The sequence below is a fragment of the Nanorana parkeri genome, unplaced genomic scaffold, assembly GCF_000935625.1.
Source record: "Nanorana parkeri isolate BGI_ZX_2015 unplaced genomic scaffold, ASM93562v1 scaffold2580, whole genome shotgun sequence".
NCBI classification, from domain to species: Eukaryota; Metazoa; Chordata; class Amphibia; order Anura; family Dicroglossidae; genus Nanorana; species Nanorana parkeri.
In genome coordinates this window covers 84851-104041 of record NW_017308848.1, presented here as the reverse complement: position 1 = coordinate 104041, position 19191 = coordinate 84851, and the positions used below count along the sequence as shown (strand labels likewise).

Here is a 19191-nt window from a genome sequence, read left to right as displayed (position 1 = left end):
TTAATGGGAGATTTTAACTATTATGACATTAATTGGCATAATAGCACTGCTGGAACAGTAAAAGGGCAGACATTTATAAACTTAATGCATGACAATTTTATGGTACAGCATGTAGAAGCACCAACTAGAAATGATGGTCTGCTGGATCTGGTAATCTCAAACAACGTGGAGCTTATTACAAATGTTGTTTTAAAAGACATCTGGGTAGCAATGAACATAATATGATTTCATTTAACTTACATTGCAAACAACGTGCACATGCTGGAAAAATAAAAACACTTACCTTTACACCTGTAAACAGCCAATCCCGGGAGAGACAGGTGCTGTGTGTGATTGGGCACAGCAGCCCATTCTTCCCTATGGGGGGACGCGGTTGTACAGTGTAATCCGTGCGGGATATGGGATATCCACACATGGATGCAGATAGGATGGATCCTGTCTGCGTCCAAGTGCGGACACCCATACCCGCACGGATGTGCAGTTCAGATGTCCATATGACACCGTACAGCCGCATCCTCCCATAGGGAAGAACAGGTTTCTGCGCACTCACACACAGCACCTGTCCCTCCCGGGATCTGCATTTTATGGGTGTGCACGGGAGTGTACGCCCAGTGTGAATGAGGCCTTAGACTGGGAGGGAATTTTGTCATCAAAAACAAAGCACAGAAATGGGAATGTTTCAAATGAATTGTTTACAAACACTGCAAAATATATTCCTGTGGGCAATAAGTTCTAAAAAGTAAAACCCATGTGTCTCACGATCAATGTTAAAAAAAGCCATAGAGAGTAAGACAAAGGCATTCAAACATTTAAAAATAAAGAAATACTGTCATCATTTGAAGTTAAAAAGAATATAACAAAATATGTTAAAAGGAAATAAAGATTGCAAAGATTCAAAACAAATTACAGGTTGCAATAGTGTGCAAGACAACCCCCAAAAAATTCTTGAAATATATTAATAGTAAAAAAATCAGGTCAGAGCATGTAGGCCCCTTGTAAGATAACTCAGAGTTGGTAACTGGGGACAAAGAGAAGGCAAATCTATTTAGGCCCCATTCACACCTAGGCGTATTGTAATATGCGCGTCTGTCGCGCGACCGTCACACGGTTTTTTTACCGCGATTCGCGGTAAAAAAGTTGCGCGATTCCAAAGGCTACTTGGCTGTATCCCAATGGAAAACGCCCTACAAAACGGCCCAAAGTAGTCCCGGGACCTTTTCAGGCGTGGGCTGTTTTGTAGGGCGTTAGGGACGGGCGGAAATACGCCTAGGTGGGAACGAGGGCATTGACTACAATGCTATTTATTTTTTTGACCGTTTTGTAGCGCGTTCGTCGAGCGTAGGACGCGCTACAAAACGGTCAGGTGTGAATGCAGCCTTAATACTTTCTTCAGCTCTGTGTACACTAAGGAACATGGTGGAACTCAAGTGCATAATGAAGATGGCATCCAAATTCAAACGAATAAACATTTTTAAAATTAAATTTGTCTACATTTCATTAAACACAAAAGTAAATCACACATGTGACTGTTCTCTTGCCAAATTTCAGATTTTGGCAGTAGCAGAGCAGACGGTTTCCGACCACGGTTTCTCTTCTAACATCAGTGCATTCGCTGTATTTTCTGGGGGGGTTATTCATGTGTGTAATCCAGGGAGGGAGTGTGTTACCGTTCTATTATTATTTTCTGGGGGTTTTTTTCAATTTTTTTCCCCCTGCGATGTGCCAGTGTTTTTCTTGTTTTAATTGTTTATTTGTACTATATGAGTTGCCATTTATTTCATAAATTGTTTTGTGGTTTGAGTGCCACAGCCTGGCATCGTTTAGTGGATTTTGGGTGATCCATAATATTTTCAGCATTTGCAGGCTCAGCCATAACCGTAATCAGTCGTAAAACATCCACTACTGTTAGGTCTCGCAAGGGGGAGGGGTCACATCAGAATCCACAGGCCACAACATGAAAACGAAGGTAGTCGCTCCATCACGGCAAGGTGAAGATGAAGGAACCACTGTAGTGGAAGAATCTTCATCGGCCAGTGGCAAGGCAGCCACCGTTCCAAAACTTTGAACTGTTTTTTCACATTGGCGATGTGCAGCTAGCAAAATGTAAGCTGTGAGGCAGGGGCAAAGTCTTGGGTCATCTGACCAACCAGCACATGCGTGTCCACCACAAGCCTGTGTTGCTAAGTAGTGTGGTTCCTCCGCCAAGCATTACCACTAGGCAGGCCAAAGAACAAAGGGATGCTAGTGGCATCTTGCATCCCATCCATTCCACCCAGGCCACTCTTGAACAAATTGGTGGCAGCCCAATGTGTTGGAACGTCAGCCAACTTCAGGGGCAGGAAGTTCAGCAGCAGTGACCAGTGCATTTGCCAAACAGGGGCATTGCTCCTTCCCCCTGCACACTGAGGGGATGGATGAATGGCACACCTTGCATAACATTTTACAAGCACTACAAAAGATGGTGGCAAGGAGAGCAGGCAGGCAGTAAGGCCTAGATGGGGTTTGTGGTGACTGATGGTGCTGCCAACTTGATGAAAGCTTTACGGGATGGTAGATTTGTGGGTGTGCGCTGCTTAGTCCATATCTTTCATCTTGTGGTAAGGGCTGCTTTTGATGAGGAGAGTAGCTCTGGAAAGCTGACCACACTACTAGTCATGTCGGAAGATTGCTGGCCACTTCCATTATAGTGTAAAAGACAGTGATCTCCTCAGGAAGGAATAGAGGAAGGCAGGCCAAGTGGAGCACCGCCTCAAACGAGGGGACGAGGTGGAATTCCACCTTAGCTATGCCGGGGCATATCCTTGAACAGCAGAAGGCCATTCATACCATGGCATACAAACATTACATTGGCAAAGGGAGCCCATTAGTTGAGGAGCACTGGGCTATGATTGGCCAGGTTGCGGCAGTCAAGTCTTTCTGTGCTGTCACAGAAAATCTGAGGCAAGAAAATGCCAGCATACCCCTGTTCATGCATCTCCAAAACAAAATAGAGGGTTTTGTTTCCTATCGGGGAGTATTGCTTGGTGACCTTCTACCAGATGTTTTGGCACTGCTAAGGAGGCTGGTTAGGTGCATGCAAGAGCTGATGGACACTTACCCTGAACAATGCTGGCCTCCATGCTGTTCACTGCAATGCCCTGTCCACCTGGAGGGATAAATTGATTGAGAGGGTGTGTGACAGGGACAGAGAAATGGTAAACGCTGCTAGAGAGGGTAGAGGATGAAGAAGAGCTTGAGTAGTATCAGTCCGATACTCTCTCATCTAGCGCCAGCACTGCTCAGGAGCAGCTGCTTTTTGGGCTGAGGCATTGGACAGTAGACATGTAAATTTGGTTTCATTCCCGATGGATATTTAGAAGAATTTTGTTAAATATGGACATTCAGACTCATCCGAATTGAAGGCGTCAGAATGCAAAGGAATCCAAATATCCGTTTAACGAAATTCGGATCTGTCCGAATTTCGTTTAAAAACGAAACTAAATCAGACATTTTCTTTGCATTACAGGCAAGGTCATGTGACTTTGTCCCGAAACGAAACTTCGGATAAATCCGAAATCCAAATAACAAACCGAATCGAATTTTGGATCTGAAATCCGAAAAACGAAATAACAATCCAAAACTAAACAATTTTTTTGCGGAGTTTTATGTCTACTGGAAGCTTGGTGGGATTCACTAGAAGCAGATTACATCCCCTCCTGAAAGAAAAATTCTTGGAAAAAGGCTACCCAAGAATCTCATCACTAAGGCCTGAGACCATTTCATCACAACAACCCTAAAACCACCCCCCTAAAAAACAGACCATCAACGAAAAAAACAGCACGCTTCATCACCCCGTTCAATAGCAGGTTCAAGGCCATCAAAGCCATTCTCAGGAAGAATTGGCACCAACTGCTCTGCGATCCCAGATTGGGCCCGTTACTCGCACCCAAACCCTCTGTCATCTTCAAAAAAGCCCATAGTATCAAAAAGATAGTGGCTCCCAGCAAACTGTCCACCAACAAACCTGAACCAAAGCAAACATCTTTCTTTAGTAATAGAATTGGGGTACACAAATGTAAGAAACGACAATGTCTCAGCTTTCAGTTTATTTTTCATGATCAATCCTCTTTCCAAGCTCCAGTAACAAATTTCTAATTTCACAATTCATCACCTGTGCACACAACTATGTTGTCTACGGCCTCCAACGCTCCTGCAATCTCCAATACATAGGCCGCACCATTCACCCCCTCCGCAAACGTATCGGGGAACACAGGAGGTTCATCGAACAGGGCTGCATTGAACATAGTGTCCCACGCCATTTTCTTCTGAAACACGAGAAAAACACTGAGCACTAAAAGGTTTTTGCGATAGAGCAAATCCCCGACAAACGACCCCCCTCCGAAAGACTCCACCTTTTATGTAAATAGTAGGGCTGCGGAAATTAACGATTAATCCATCGACTAATCGTTAATTTTTTTGATCGATCAAAATTATTTTGATTGGTGCTCACCTCTCCGCCGGCTTCCGGGTCTTCCGTCGGAGATCCGGTGATGTCACGGACATCGACTTCACCGGACTCCTCGCCCCTTCCCCAAGTGGCTCTGTCGGCTAACGAAGGGAAGGGGAGAGGAGCCCGGTGACGTCGTCCGTGACGGCTAATGAAGGGAAGGAGGTCACCGGACTCCTCCCCCTTCCCTTCATTACCTGACGGAATCACTTGGGCCGGTGAGTCTCATGGTTCATGATTGCATCGAATGTGTGGACAATGTCTACAAGCTAAAATATCATGTAAAATCTGCGCTTATGGAACAATGGGAGATATGAGTAACCAATATTAAAGCTGCTGCACTAAAGACACTGAGGCCAAAATATGTATATAATGAATGTGCAGTGCTAAGGGTGCTTTTTTAGGTAATGTGAATGAGCATTTATAATAAATGAACGAGAGATTTATTATAACGCTACCTGCACAGTCCTGGTGAGAGGCAGCCTTCACAGGCTACAGCAATGGTGAGAGCCCTGTGGAGACACTAGAGAGCCTTGTGGAGACACTAGAGAGCCTTGTGGAGACACTAGAGAGCCCTGTGGAGACACTAGAGAGCCCTGTGGAGACACTAGAGAGCCCTGGTTTAATCAGGGCTCTGTGGGGTCTCAACAGCTGTCTGTGGGGTCTAACAAAGTTGGTTAGACCCCACAGAGCCCTGGTGAGACAGAGCCCTGCTACCCTGGTGAGACCCCCTCAGAGCCCTGGTGAGTCCCCAGAGAGCCGTGGTGAGACCCCACAAAGCCATGGTGAGACCCCATGGAGCCCTGGTGAGACCAGGGCTCTGTGGGATCTTGCCAGGGCTCTGTGGGATCTTGCCAGGGCTCTGTGGGGTCTTGCCAGGGCTCTGTGGGTCTAACAAGGCTGGTTAGACCCCACAGAGCCCTGCTACCCAGGTGAGGCCCCCCTCAAAGCTCTGATGAGACCCCACAGAGCCCTTTAACCAGGGCTCTTTGGCGTCTCACCGATCCCTGAGGGGTCTCACCAGGCTGGTGAAATCGCACATAGCCATGGTGGGACCCCATAGAGCCCTGGTGAGACCCTACGGAGCCCTGGTGCTGGTAAGACCCTACAGAGCCCGGGTTTAACTAGGGCAGTGTGGGATCTCACCAGGGCTCTGAGGGGTCTAACCGGTCTGGTGAGACCCTACATAGCCCTGGTTAAAGCAGGGCTTTGTGGGGTTTAACCAGGACTAGTGAGACCCCACTGAACCCTACTTTATCCAGGGCTACGTCAGTGCTACAGTTTGAATTTAAAACGTATTTGTGTGAACTGTGAAGTTAAGTCATGGATTGTGGAAACTAACTAGTGTTGGGTGATTGTATATAGTGTATACCACATTTACCACTGACTAATGCAGAGTTGCATTGCAAGCAGATCAGCTAAAAGTAGTTGGATCTGTATGTGCGTTATAATTAATCGAAATTAGTTGATTAATCGATAAAAAAATGTTTTGATTAATCGAACAGGACAATTTTAATCATTACCAGCCCTAGTAAATAGGAAACAAATTGGATTTATAAACTCAACACATTGTCCCCTTAGGCCCTGTTCACACCTTTACGTTTTGTCGCGCGTTCAACGCTCTATGAACGCTCTACAAAACGTACAAACTTGAAAACCCCATTGTTTTCTATGGGTATGGTTCACACCTTTCCGTATTTCAGCCCGTCTGATCGCGCTACAAAACGGCCTACGCCCAAAGAAATACATTTACTTCTTTGGGGCGTTTTGGTCTCACGTTTCCATTGGGATACAGCCAAGTAGCCCTCGGAAATGAATCGCGGTAAAAACGCGTGACGCGAAATGCGCGACAAACACGCATATTCAATACGCCTAGATGTGAACTTAGCCTTATGGCCTAAACCAAGAACTAGAAATCAACACGATTATCTGATCCCCACTATGCACCTTCAGTAACAAAACTGAATAACAAAACTTTACCCTTAATCCCCCCCCCTCCCACCAGGATTAGATTGCATTACAGATGGGTTCTTCCTTTCCCAATACATCCCTTTTTACAGAAAACATTTCCCACATTATCTTCCAATTTTCCCCAAATACATCCCTATTTTATGGAAAACATTTCCCACCCTCCTACTCCTTCCTTTCATAAAGTAAATAAAAAACCATACCCCTCCTACAAACACACCAAACATAAAGTTGTAAACATTTCCCCTGCCATCACCTACCCTGGCCCCACCACCTGATGCCCTTTTGCCCCAGACGGTAACTAAATCGTTAAACATTTCATTAACCAGCTCCACTGCTCCAGGCATTTTGCATCTAATACAGAATAAACACCCCTTCATCCTGTTTCAACTTTGCTAATTTTTTCATTGTTTCACATCTTTATCCCTAACTTGTCATATTTGACAGAAAACCTTTTCCAACATTTCCCGCCTTCCTTATATCCATATAGGTTTCCTCCACCCTCCAAGCCCCTGCTTTCTATCCTCAACAGATCGCGTCAAATGATTAAGGTGTATACTTTGCCACCCCATGCACATATGCCTCACATCTCAAAACATTTCCCTCACCATCCCCGCTAGATTGAGTTTTTATTCTCACCAAAGGCCACCCCCCTTTGAAGGCTCCACCCACTCCTCTGCATTCAAAAATCCTTCTTCCCGCCAACACATTTCTTGCACCCCGGCTTGATAAAGAAGACGAGTTCTTCGAAACGTGTTGCCTTTAATCCCTCTGACACAACTCTCCGACGCTGGGTTGGCTCCGTGCCCGCGAGCGGCGTGTCCTCGATCATCCCTCTACAAAAACACTTTCTCCACTGAAGTTCAGTATGTACTTTTGTTCATTTGACACACCGCTCATTGCCTTGGGCTAAAGTCAGTGCCCACGAGCAACGTGTTCTCATACCCAACCCCATCACCTCTTCACTCCCGTCCGCCCTGATCATCACGATCAGGCTGCTCCTTCACTACACGGCTCCAGGCATGAGAGTCTCCAGCATCACAGTGCCTGGTAGCCGCAACACACACGCACACCTTCATCCCGGCGGTGTGTGTAAGTAAGTGTTAACTCATGCCCTCCCACACTGCTGTGAATGAACCATCTCCCCTCCCTACCTTCACCTGAGGATCAGATTGTATGAGCCCTCAGGCTCACCAGTGAGAAGCCTCATCAGTTACACACCTCCGGCCACATTCAGGGGCACAACCATTGGAAAAGCAGACCCCCTGTATTTCCACTGGGGTAAAGCTCCAACAGAACATACCCAATCAGCCCAGGACTTTTTTTGAGGAACCACTGCCATTACACCACAACAGCCCTAATGCTGCAACCCACGCACCATCGCCCCAAGGACACCAATCAGATGCCAAAACTGGACACCATCTCTTCCTTTCCAAATTTGAACAAGATCGACCCTGAACTCACCGACCACAACACTTAGGATTCAAAGAAAGTCACCTCAACCTTCATCAATGACATTGCATCACCGCCAACTTTATGGTGAGTTTCTACATATCACAAGTGACCAAACGCTTCTTGATTCATCTTTCCGCCATCTCTATTCCCCACTCTGGTTCCCTCCGCCAATAACCGGAGGGTACAACACCACCAACCCCTGGATCCATCCTCGCCATCATGCCTATCCTCAACAACATTACTCCAAAACCCACCTAACAGCCCAGAGTCCACGTGGACCTCCACTTTCCGACAGGTCTCTGCTTGGTTGTGGCGCTTCCTAACCTACTTTTTGTTTTCCTGTTACAAACATTGAACACCCCAGTCCGCACGCACAAGAAGCAGCACACCAAGTAGTGACGCCTCTGCCCACACCTCCCCCCTTCGAAGAGCTCTGTACCACGGGACTACTTGTAACTTTTCATGGGATCCACTATAGTGCCCCCCAGGAAATGCAACTCATCGCAAGATATGGTTAGGGCTTACCTTTTCAACCCACCATTGCACTTGACTGTTACTATTCCGATCCCATACTATTCTGGTAGGACAAGAGGGATGTTTAGCCTTCTCTGTCAGAAGTTGCCTAGGAGCTCCTGTCTTGCCCCACCCCCCAACATGGTGCAGAGTGAGCGGGTCTTTTTCATTACAGAAATTTTTTCGTCTCACCGGCGCTCACAACTGGTTCCCACCACATGGAGCAGATGGCATTTTTGAAAATAAATTTACTAAAGCTGGGATCCCACAATCTGTATTTGGATGAAAAAAATACATCCCAAAAAATTAAATGGTCAAAAAACAACCCAAAGCATGTGTGTTCATTGTTTTTTTTTTGGTGCATTGAGGCTTCCTGGCCAAAAGAAAAAAACATTTAAAAAAAGAAGCTTTTCCGATAAATCCTGCCTACCTGCTTCCCTCCTTGAGCAAATTATAACATTTATAAATACTATAAAAAAAAAATCAGAAACTCTTGGTTAGTGTACTTTATGGGTTTGCATCAGCACCATATCATATTAACATATGATATAAACACTGTGGTGCTTGTACATTACATTTCCCCCATCATTTTGAGTAATTTAAAAACATAAACACAGGAGTCAAAGAACAAGAAAAAACACAGTAATTTGAGGATAGTACAATAAATGTTTAATATATATGCATTGTATGTATGGATGCATTGTTTATTTGAGATGTTCTCCATATTCATAAAAAAAAGGCTGATTGATTTATCACCATCTAACTAATAAACAGTCTCCATTTTCTATGGAATAAAACTGCAAGGGCTTCAAGTCATTTTCCAGTTCAATTTCTTTGCCTTCCATCTGAAAGTCAAAAAGGAAATATTACATATTTAATAAAGCATTTTCAAAAAAACTAATTAAACATGGTTTATGAAAAATACATTGCACAAGGGTTAGGGGATATAAGTTATTATTTCTGTGTATTTTACTTGTTTGATATAGTCCTGCTATTTTAGATAGTAGGTCAGCCTAAAATTGTGAACCTCAGCAATCTTTTGTGAAGACATCCATTGCCTGAGAGAGATATTCCCCCCTCCACCTAATACATTTAGAATATAAAAGAGATTAGGAAGCAAGAGGTGTGTGTGTATGGTGGGGGCATAGGGGCTTACAGATTTTTTTAAAGATCAAATTATATGTCCAAAAAGTCAGTTTGAACAAGTTAGTGAGGGATTATTCTATTTATCATGTGTCATCATTGAAGAATCCTAAAAAAGGAGTTAAGCGTTTTTATGTAAATTCGCTTGGGCTAAGCGCACAAATCTATACCGTGCTAAAAGTGCGCCAAACACAAACAATTCCGTCGCGCTTAAAAGCACGTAGTTGTATTAAGCTCTTTTGTGCAAGGAAAGGCAACACTCATGCAGAGTCAGACGAGATGCTTCATGGTGGAGGTTCTGTGTCCAAGTGTGTCTCCCTCCACCGAAGCTCCATTTATTTATATATCAATAAAAGGATCACAAACAGGAAGTGATGGTCCAATCATCAACATAACTGAGTGAGCCAATCGGCATCAAAATGATAACAGGAAAGGGCGGCGCCAACAGCCTACCATTTCCTCCATGCACAATGACATCATAGGAAGTGACAACAGAGGAGCAGAGCATGACCCTTCCTTGCCACATGTATGTACATCTGCCATCTTGGCCAGCATGGACCCACATTCAGAGTGACGGCTCAGAGTGACCAGTATCTAGTAAAATCATTCTACTTGTTCTTATAGGTTTGAAACTATCTGAGGAGACATTGCTACTGCGGTTGTCTATATACGGTACCAGCACACTGACAAGGCAGATATCAATGTCTTCTTATAAAAGCAGATATGTATCCAAAAGGGATAGCGCAGTCGCAATAGAGGTATAATATGTATCTCTTGTTATGCGGACTTCGCTTCGCTAAGGTGCATAGACGTTTGAAGGCAAGAAGCATTGCAATTAATGCTCACCAACCGGCAAACGCCCCCACACAATGTGAACACGTCTCCAAGCCCATGAGAAGGTTGAATACTGACGGTTTTACCGCTGGTCCTGATTAACCCAAGTACGCTCTGCTAGAGCGCTACTTGGTTGAATCCGACACAGGGAGGCATGATGACAATATTACAATACAGTAAAAACACATCCTGATAAAATTTCTACAACAGCGTAACCACTCAAATATTACATTTACCGTTCATCTTTTTTGCTTAATTTTAAAGGATTTCTAATATTAGGCTACATAGCATCTACTATTTTTTTTACTTTAATATATTTTTTTAATTTTAATTATAACATTACAAAAAGAAGATTTTTTTACACCCATAGATACATCATCAAAACAACAACAGACCAACCTAAAAAAAAAAAAAAGACTGCATATACAATTTCTCAGCGTACCAATTTACATAAATTCAATTTCTTCCAGCAATACCAGTAGCAAAGGAATCTCACATTATACACATACACCATCACAATATTCAATCCACTTGTCCCACATTTTACCATATTTATCCATACTACCTCGATGTTTAACCCCTTCATGACTGCTTCTGTTGTAAAGCCGACAGTCGGCTCTACAAGTTTAAACAGAGTCCCGGCGGCAAAAGTCGCCGGGAGTCTGTTTAAACAGCCCCGATGCTGGCGACGTACACTGTACGTCGTCAGTCACGAAGGGGTTAAACGTTATTTCCTCACACCTAACCACTCTATCTAATTATTTCTTCCACTCCTCCGTGGTGGGAGGCTTTGCTGAAATCCACCTAAACGCTATACTTCGCTGAGCGACAAACAGTGCCCACTTTCACATAATACTCCACATTTAGAGATCCCAAAATACATATCAATGGAATATTAGAAATATGAACTCCAAAAGCTATAATTATTATATCCACTATTTCCGGCCAGTATCGTTTCAACTTCGCATATCTCCAAACCAGATGTATCAACGAGCCTGGTTCAAACCCACATTTTTAGCATTTAGAATTTTCCCTGAGTCCTATCTTATGTAGGAACTCAGAGGTCCGATATGTTCTATGTATAAAATAAAATTGTGTTAGTTTATGTGTTGCAAATGGTAAAACGATTTGGAATGCCTCCCCCCATAGGGTATATTCGAATGGGCCCAAATCCGATTCCAAGCCCTCTTTACACTTCATAGGTGATTTATTCAAACCCCTGGGTAATAGACTTGAATACATTTTTTAGATCATCCCACTTGTCATAGTTGCATGGAAAAGTTTATCTATAGCCATATTTGTACTAATACATACATCTCGTATACCTGGATGTACCATAAGCGCATGTCTCAATTGTAAATATTTATAAAATTGGGTGTTAGTTAATTAATAGGTTGCTTGTAATTGCTGAAAAGAACATAGTACACCCTGATCATATATTTGCAATACTGTCAGGCTGCTGTAAACAAAGCAAGTAGAGTCCTGTCTTGTATTAAGAAGGGAATGTACTGCAGAGACAAGTCTATAATTTTGCCACTTTACAGATCACTGGTTCGGCCTCATCTGGAGTATGTGGTCAAGTTTTGGTCACCAGTGCTCAGAAAAGATGTCCTTGAGCTGGAAAAAGTCCAGCGGACTAAGTGTCTTAGCTGTGTGGCTAGAAACAATATCCATGGATTAGTGAGTACCAGACCCCCACTCCCTTTAGGATATTGCAAAGTTTCTAATTAGGTGGGGAAGCAACGGAGTTGCAAGGACACCTATTGTATCTGTTCAGATTATTAGGTGGCCAAGCAACGAAGTTGCAAGGACACCTCTTGTTATTGTGCTGATTATTTTTATTATTATTAGGTGGCCAAGCAACAAAGTTGCTAGACACCTATTGTATCTGTTCAGATTATTATTATTTTTATGATTATTATTCTGCCACTTTTTTCAAATGTCTGTAACAAGTGCTCTGTAACTCGCCACTTTTTTCAAATGTCTGTAACAAGTGCTCTGTAACTCAAAAACTCATGAAACTTTGCACAATGCTACAGCCCTGTGCTCTGCAGAGCTTATTGTAATATAAAGGTCATAGGTCACATGATGTGGCAGCCATCTTGGTTTTTATGATGATTTTAGCGAACTATTCAGAAACCTGCATCTCCAGAACCGCTAAAGCTACAGATGTCCAACTTGTTGTGTGATCGCATGCTTTGCTCTGTTGCCACATGAGCTCATTGTAGCGCTATTGGTCACATGGTTTGGCCGCCAATTTGGATTGTGCAATATTCTGCCAACAGCTTAAACTCTGAAACCATTTATCAGAATAACTCAAAACTGTGCACATATGTCCAGGGCGACCTCTTCTACCACGGTAGTAGAAAATGGCCCGATCCTAATTTTTGTCAACATAAAGGTCATAGGTCGCATGCTCTGGTGGCCATCTTGGTTTAAGCAAACCTGTTTTTGACAATTTTCAAACATCTGTTTTTTCATAACCGCTAAGGCTACAGATATACAAATTAATATGTGAGATTATACTGAGCTCTCCAGTCATACATGTTTGTCACAAGTCATGTGACCGCATGGTTTGGCAGCCCTTTTGGATTGTGCCATATTCTGCAAACAACTTAAACTCTGAAACCATTTATCAGAATAACTCCAAACTTTGCACATATGCCCAGGGATACCTCTTCTACCACGGTTGTAAAACCAGGCCCGAGCCCAAAATCAATATGGCCGCCACAAGCCAATCACTTTCAACATTGCATCAAATTGCATAAATGTGCATTTCTATCACTATTGAAGTATGTTATACATGTTACACATATGATAACTCAACATCATAACTGCCAAATACAAAATGGCATCCAGAGGTCACCAAGGTTGGCGGCCATTTTGAATTTGATTTTTTTTATAATTCATAAAATCATGTCCTTTTTTTTCATCCCTCTAACTACAATATCTTCTCATGTGCTATGACCGGCTCTACTGCTTGGCCACCTTTATTGCTGCTTGCAGCTATATTTTATTATTATTATTCCGCCACTTTTTTCAAATGTCTGTAACAAGTGCTCTGTGACTCAAAAACTCATGAAACTTTGCAAAATGCTACAGCCCTGTGCTCTGCAGAGCTTATTATAATATAAAGGTTGTAGGTCACATGATGTGGCAGCCATCTTGGTTTTTGTGACGATTTTTGTCAACTATTCAGAAACCTGCATCTCCAGAACCGCTAAAGCTACAGATGTACAACTTGCTGTGTGATTGTATGCTTTGCTCTGTTGCCACATGAGCTCATTGTAGCGCTATTGGTCACATGGTTTGGCCGCCAATTTGGATTGTGCAATATTCTGCCAACAACTTAAACTCTGAAACTATTTATCAGAATAACTCAAAACTTTGCACATATGTCCAGTGCGACCTCTTCTACCACGGTTGTAGAAACTGGCCCGATCCCACAATCAAAATGGCCGCTACAAGCCAATGGTGTTTAGATGATGTTTTTTCAAAAGCCTGTTATAAGCACACTGTTACCCACAAACTGATGCAACTTGGCCCAATGGTAGAGCTCTCTGCTATGCTCAAACTATTGCAACATGAAGGTCATAGGTCACATTGCCTGGCAGCCATCTTGTCTTAGGTGATTATATTCAGCTCCATATTCAAACATCAATTTCTCAGAAACTGATAAAGCTTCAGCTCTACAAATTGCTGTGTATGATCTGCATTCACAACTGAACATATGAGTAGTGTACTTCTTCCAGAGGGGTACGTGAAGCCTCTCTCCACCCCCGAGTGCATAAACAGAACAAAATAACCGTAAACTTAAACGAATATAGTGCATTCTCAACATGGAGCTATAACCTGGGGTACTCAACAGTATAAGGATACATATAACATGTCAAACTCGGCTATGCCAGATAGGTGAAGCAAAGGCGGTGGGTAACAGCTTGGTATGCGTAGGGAGAGCTAGGCGAAGTGTCCACAATACACTAGCAACTCGGGGATGGTTCGGGAGCTTCAGTTACATGCGTCCACTCGCCGCCATAGGTAGACCACGCCCCCGATGCTCTTTTTTAAAAATGCTAATTATAACCACACAGTTATGTAAAAACTCATGAAATTTGGAACAATGGTAGAGAACAGTGCTGTGTTTGAACCTTGGAAACATAAAGGTCATAGGTCACGTGCTCTGGCGGCCATCTTGGTTTAAGCAAACCTATTTTTGGCAATTTTCAAACATCTGTTTTTTCATAACTGCTAAGGCTACAGATATACACATTTCTAGGTGAGTATAAACTGAGTTCTGCAATCATATATGTTTATTACAAGTCATGTGACTGCATGGTTTGGTAGCCATTTTGGATTGTGCACAAATCTGCAAACAACTTAAACTCTGAAACCATTGATCAGAATAACACAAAACTTTCCACATATATCCAGGGCGACCTCTACTACCACGGTTGTAAAACCAGCCCCGATCCCAAAATCAATATGGCCGCCACAAGCCAATCACTTTTTGACATTGCATCCAATTGCATAAATGTGCATTTATATCACTAGTGAAGTATGTTAAACTTGTAATACATGTGATATCTCAACATCATAACTGCCAAATACAATATGGCTCCAAGAGGTCACCAAGGTCGGCCGCCATTTTTAATTTTTTTCATAATTCATGAAATCATGTCCTGTTTTTTTAAATCTCTCTAACTACAATATTTTCTCATGTGCTATGACCGGCTCTACTGCTTGGCCACCTTTATTGCTGCTTGCAGCTATATTTTTTATCCGTGCTTGTTTCTTCTTCCAGATCAACTCTCTAAATACTGTATTTATCCTCCTGAATATAGTTTGGGGGACCCAGCAGGGAGAATTATACAGTATATAAGAGAATTGAGGCATCCAAATAATTTTAATAAGGTTAAGTCTACCAATCGGCGAAAGAGGGAGTGTACACCATACGTTACATTGTTTCTGAAACTTCTGTAAAATTGGTATCAGATAATTTTCCAAGTATGCCTCAGTATTTACTCTAATCCTAACACCCAGATACAAAAATGATTTAACTATTTGAATATGCTGCAATTGCGCCAGCAATGAGCATGGTAACGGATCAATCGTGAGGAGCATTGATTTTTCCCAGTCCACACATAACCCTGAGAACTTACCAAATTTCAAAAGTAATGACATCACCTCTAATAGGAAATAATTGGTTCTAACAGTGGGAGTAATTTAAAGTGATAGTGACAATTGTATGGATATTGTTTGAACTAGGCGATTCAATAAAAACTTTAAACCTTGTGTTAATGTGTGATTCTTTTTCTCTCTTTCATGTGATATATAATGAGAAATAAATCAAGACGTTTAATAAACCCCACTAGTCTAGATAAAGTGTTTCTTAAGTATGTCAAATATATTCCCAATATTACAAGTGCATTATACGGTATACATTTTCAGTGCCAATATAACCCAATACTCATAACTATCCTTATTGGAAAAAATGGAAAATGTATTGTGCAGATGAGTGATCCCTTTCTCCCCTATGAGAAAAATAGTATCCAATATTTCCCCAAAAAATATATTTTTCAACAAAAAAAGTGTGAAGTAATCACTTTAAGGGTTCAAACTATTTAAGGCTAAAAATATAAAAAGGGCAGGGTGAATTTCATAGACAATATCTGTTGTTGGCTACAAAGTCTCTCCAAGAGGGCTGGGAAAGGGTTCTAAACATTTAATTATTTGTGGTAAGCTGGCTGTTATATCCGTTAACCCTGGATTACCACTTTGTCTTCATTATAGCGACACTTCAGTTAGATTGTAACTTATATCTAATCTGACAAATTAGTGTATCTTCAATGTGGCAACACTTCAGTTAATTTATAGCTTATATCCAGTATATCAAATGAGTGAACTAGATATACTGATTAGTGAGGAACTTGTCCAGAGCCCCTTTTGAAAACATCCAGATTGGATGAAACGCGTCAAGGGATCCATTGCTTCTTCTCTGTCACACCGGAGGATCTGCTAGGCTGGGTGTCCTTCACACCCACATGCTTTTAAATCCTATAATCCTGTAAGTGCAATCATATTTTTTGTTTATAATAAAAGTTTTGGAATGCTGCACTTAGGAGTGTCTTTCTATCGTTTTTCCCTCTACTGAATTGCCCGGTCCGGCTTCTAATCACACCCGGTGGGGGTGCCATCGACGTGAAGTAAAAGACTGGCTAAACGGAGGAAAGATAAACTGAGAGCTTCTCTTCCATCAACCTTTATGACAGGACGAATAAAGAAGATTTTTTCACTTCCTACCCAGCCGACAAACCTCTGAAAGGACTCCGTCTCTCTTACTTCTGATCTGTACTAAGACAGATAAGTGAACTATTCGTTTTTAATGCTATTTTCAATTTTTTATATATTTTTTTATATTTTTATATATTTTTTAACCTCATCACCTTACATAATTAGCGGTATTTCTCTCTAAACATCTTGAAACAAAGCTAAGTATTACTGATAATAGGGTAAAGCGCCTGACGGCTTAAAAGGAAGGGTTAACGGTATCACTTTGACTGGTTCTGTTCTGGACAAGATCCTCACTAATCAGTATATCTAGTTCACTCATTTGATATACTGGATATAAGCTATAAATTAACTGAAGTGTTGCCACATTGAAGATGCACTAATTTGTCAGATTAGATATAAATTGCAATCTAACTGAAGTGTCGCTATAATGAAGACAAAGTGGTAATCCAGGGTTAACGGATATAACAGCCAGCTTACCACAAATAATTAAATGTTTAGAACCCTTTCCCAGCCCTCTTGGAGAGACTTTTTAGCCAACAACAGATATTGTCTATGAAATTCCCCCTGCCCTTTTTATATTTTTAGCCTTAAATAGTTTGAACCCTTAAAGTGATTACTTTACACTTTTTTTGTTAAAAAATATAATTTTTTGGGAAATATTGGATACTATTTTTCTCATTGGGGAGAAAGGGATCACTCATCTGCACAATACATTTTCAATTTTTTCCAATAAGGATAGTTATGAGTATCGGGTTATATTGGCACTGAAAATGTATACCGTATAATAAATACGGTATACTTGTAATACTTGTAATATTGGGAATATATTTGATATACTTAAGAAACACTTTATCTAGACTAGTGGGGTTTATTAAACCTCTTGATTTATTTCTCACTATATATCACATAAAAGAGAGAACAAGAATCACACATTAACACAAGGTTTAAAGTTTTTATTGAATCACCTAGTTCAAACAATATCCATACAATTGTCACTATCACTTTAAATTGCTCCCACTGTTAGAACTGGAATAGGATTCACCTTTAATATCATTTTTGATAAAGACCCCACAAAGGGCACATTAATGGGTCTCCCAGACCACGAAAAAGGAGAGAAGTCTTGGCCTTCATTTTCCTTGGAAAAAAGTTTCCAGAACCCGAGATTTCAGGTTGGAAAAGGGTATCTTGAAGCAGGGAGTCGTTGAGTTTGCATTGCAAGGATTTAGGCCAGAGGTCAGCAACCTGCTGCTCCGGAACCACATGTGGCTCTTTCATCACTCTGCTGCAGCTCCCTGTCCATGGGCGGAACGACTGCCGGGGCCTCTGGGCCTTAGGTTGTGGGGGGGCCCAGTGAGGTCCGGTCCTAGGCACTCCCCTGGTGGAATATGCGGCAGTGCAGGGTCCCGCACTGCCAACGGGCTTCTCAGCAAGGGGGCGGGCCCTGTGACTCACCTCCTCTCCCAGCTGTGTCCCTAGTAACAGGCAGCGGGAGAGGAGAAGTGTGTGTCACATGCCCTGCCCCCTGCAGTGCACACCGTCTGGCTGGGATGCTGGCTGTGAGGCTTGGCAAGTGAGAATCTAGAGTCACTTTTATCCGACTCTGTGAGTGCGATCTCATATTCCACCCCACTCAAAGTCGGATAGAAGTGACATTTCAGGACTGAACAGCTGTTCCAGGGCAGATCAGTTCTCCTGCACATGCAATCTGCGATGCCGATCTGCCCTGGAACAGCTGAGAAAGCGTTGGAATGCTTCACTTATTGGCGGTCACACATTCCACCGCCAAAAAACTGGGCAGGATTACACTGAAATGTGTGACCACATCACCGGTCACACATTGTAACGTAGTCACAAACTTTGATAGAACACCGCCATCAGGGTGGTACGGCCGGAACCCATGTGAGGGGTCTGGGCAGCCTGGGGGGCCTCTTACATGAGTATCAGCTGTACCAGGGGCGGCATGGCAGAGGTGACAAGGGAGGGGGTGGAGGAGGCCAGGCCACAGCAACAGCAGGTAAGAGGAGTTGGGAGGAGGTACAGGGAAAGGGACCCCTGGGACCAGCCCACCTGAGGCCCTGCAGAGCCCACCATAGACAGTTTCAGATGGGTTGTGCAGGATCTATGGTGTGCTCTGCAGGGTCACTCTCAGGTGGGCTCTGCGGTGTCTCAGGTAAGTCTAGAGTCCAGTGCGTTACTAAGCTCAGAGTCCAGTGCGTTACTAAGCTCAGAGTCCAGTGTGTTACTAAGCTCAGAGTCCAGTGCGTTACTAAGCTCAGAGTGCAGTGCGTTACTAAGTTCAGAGTACAGTGCGTTACTGAGCTCAGAGTCCAGTGCTTTACTAAACCCAGAGTCCAATGCGTTACTAAGCCCAGAGTCCAGTGTGTTACTAAGCCCAGAGTCCAGTGCGTTACTATGCCCAGAGTCCAGTGCGTTACTATGCCCAGAGTCCAGTGCGTTACTATGCCCAGAGTCCAGTGCGTTACTATGCCCAGAGTCCAGTG

The 19191-nt window shown here is 42.8% G+C and overlaps 1 long non-coding RNA gene across 1 annotated transcript in view; it reads right to left on the bottom strand.

The window, feature by feature from the left end:
* Positions 1-9150: 9150 nt before the first annotated feature.
* Positions 9151-19191, bottom strand: part of LOC108801956 — an 82859-nt gene continuing 72818 nt past the window's right edge. Inside the window, exon 4 of the long non-coding RNA XR_001942187.1 lies at positions 9151-9267. This is a non-coding gene — a long non-coding RNA (uncharacterized LOC108801956). The remainder of the gene's footprint in view (positions 9268-19191) is intronic.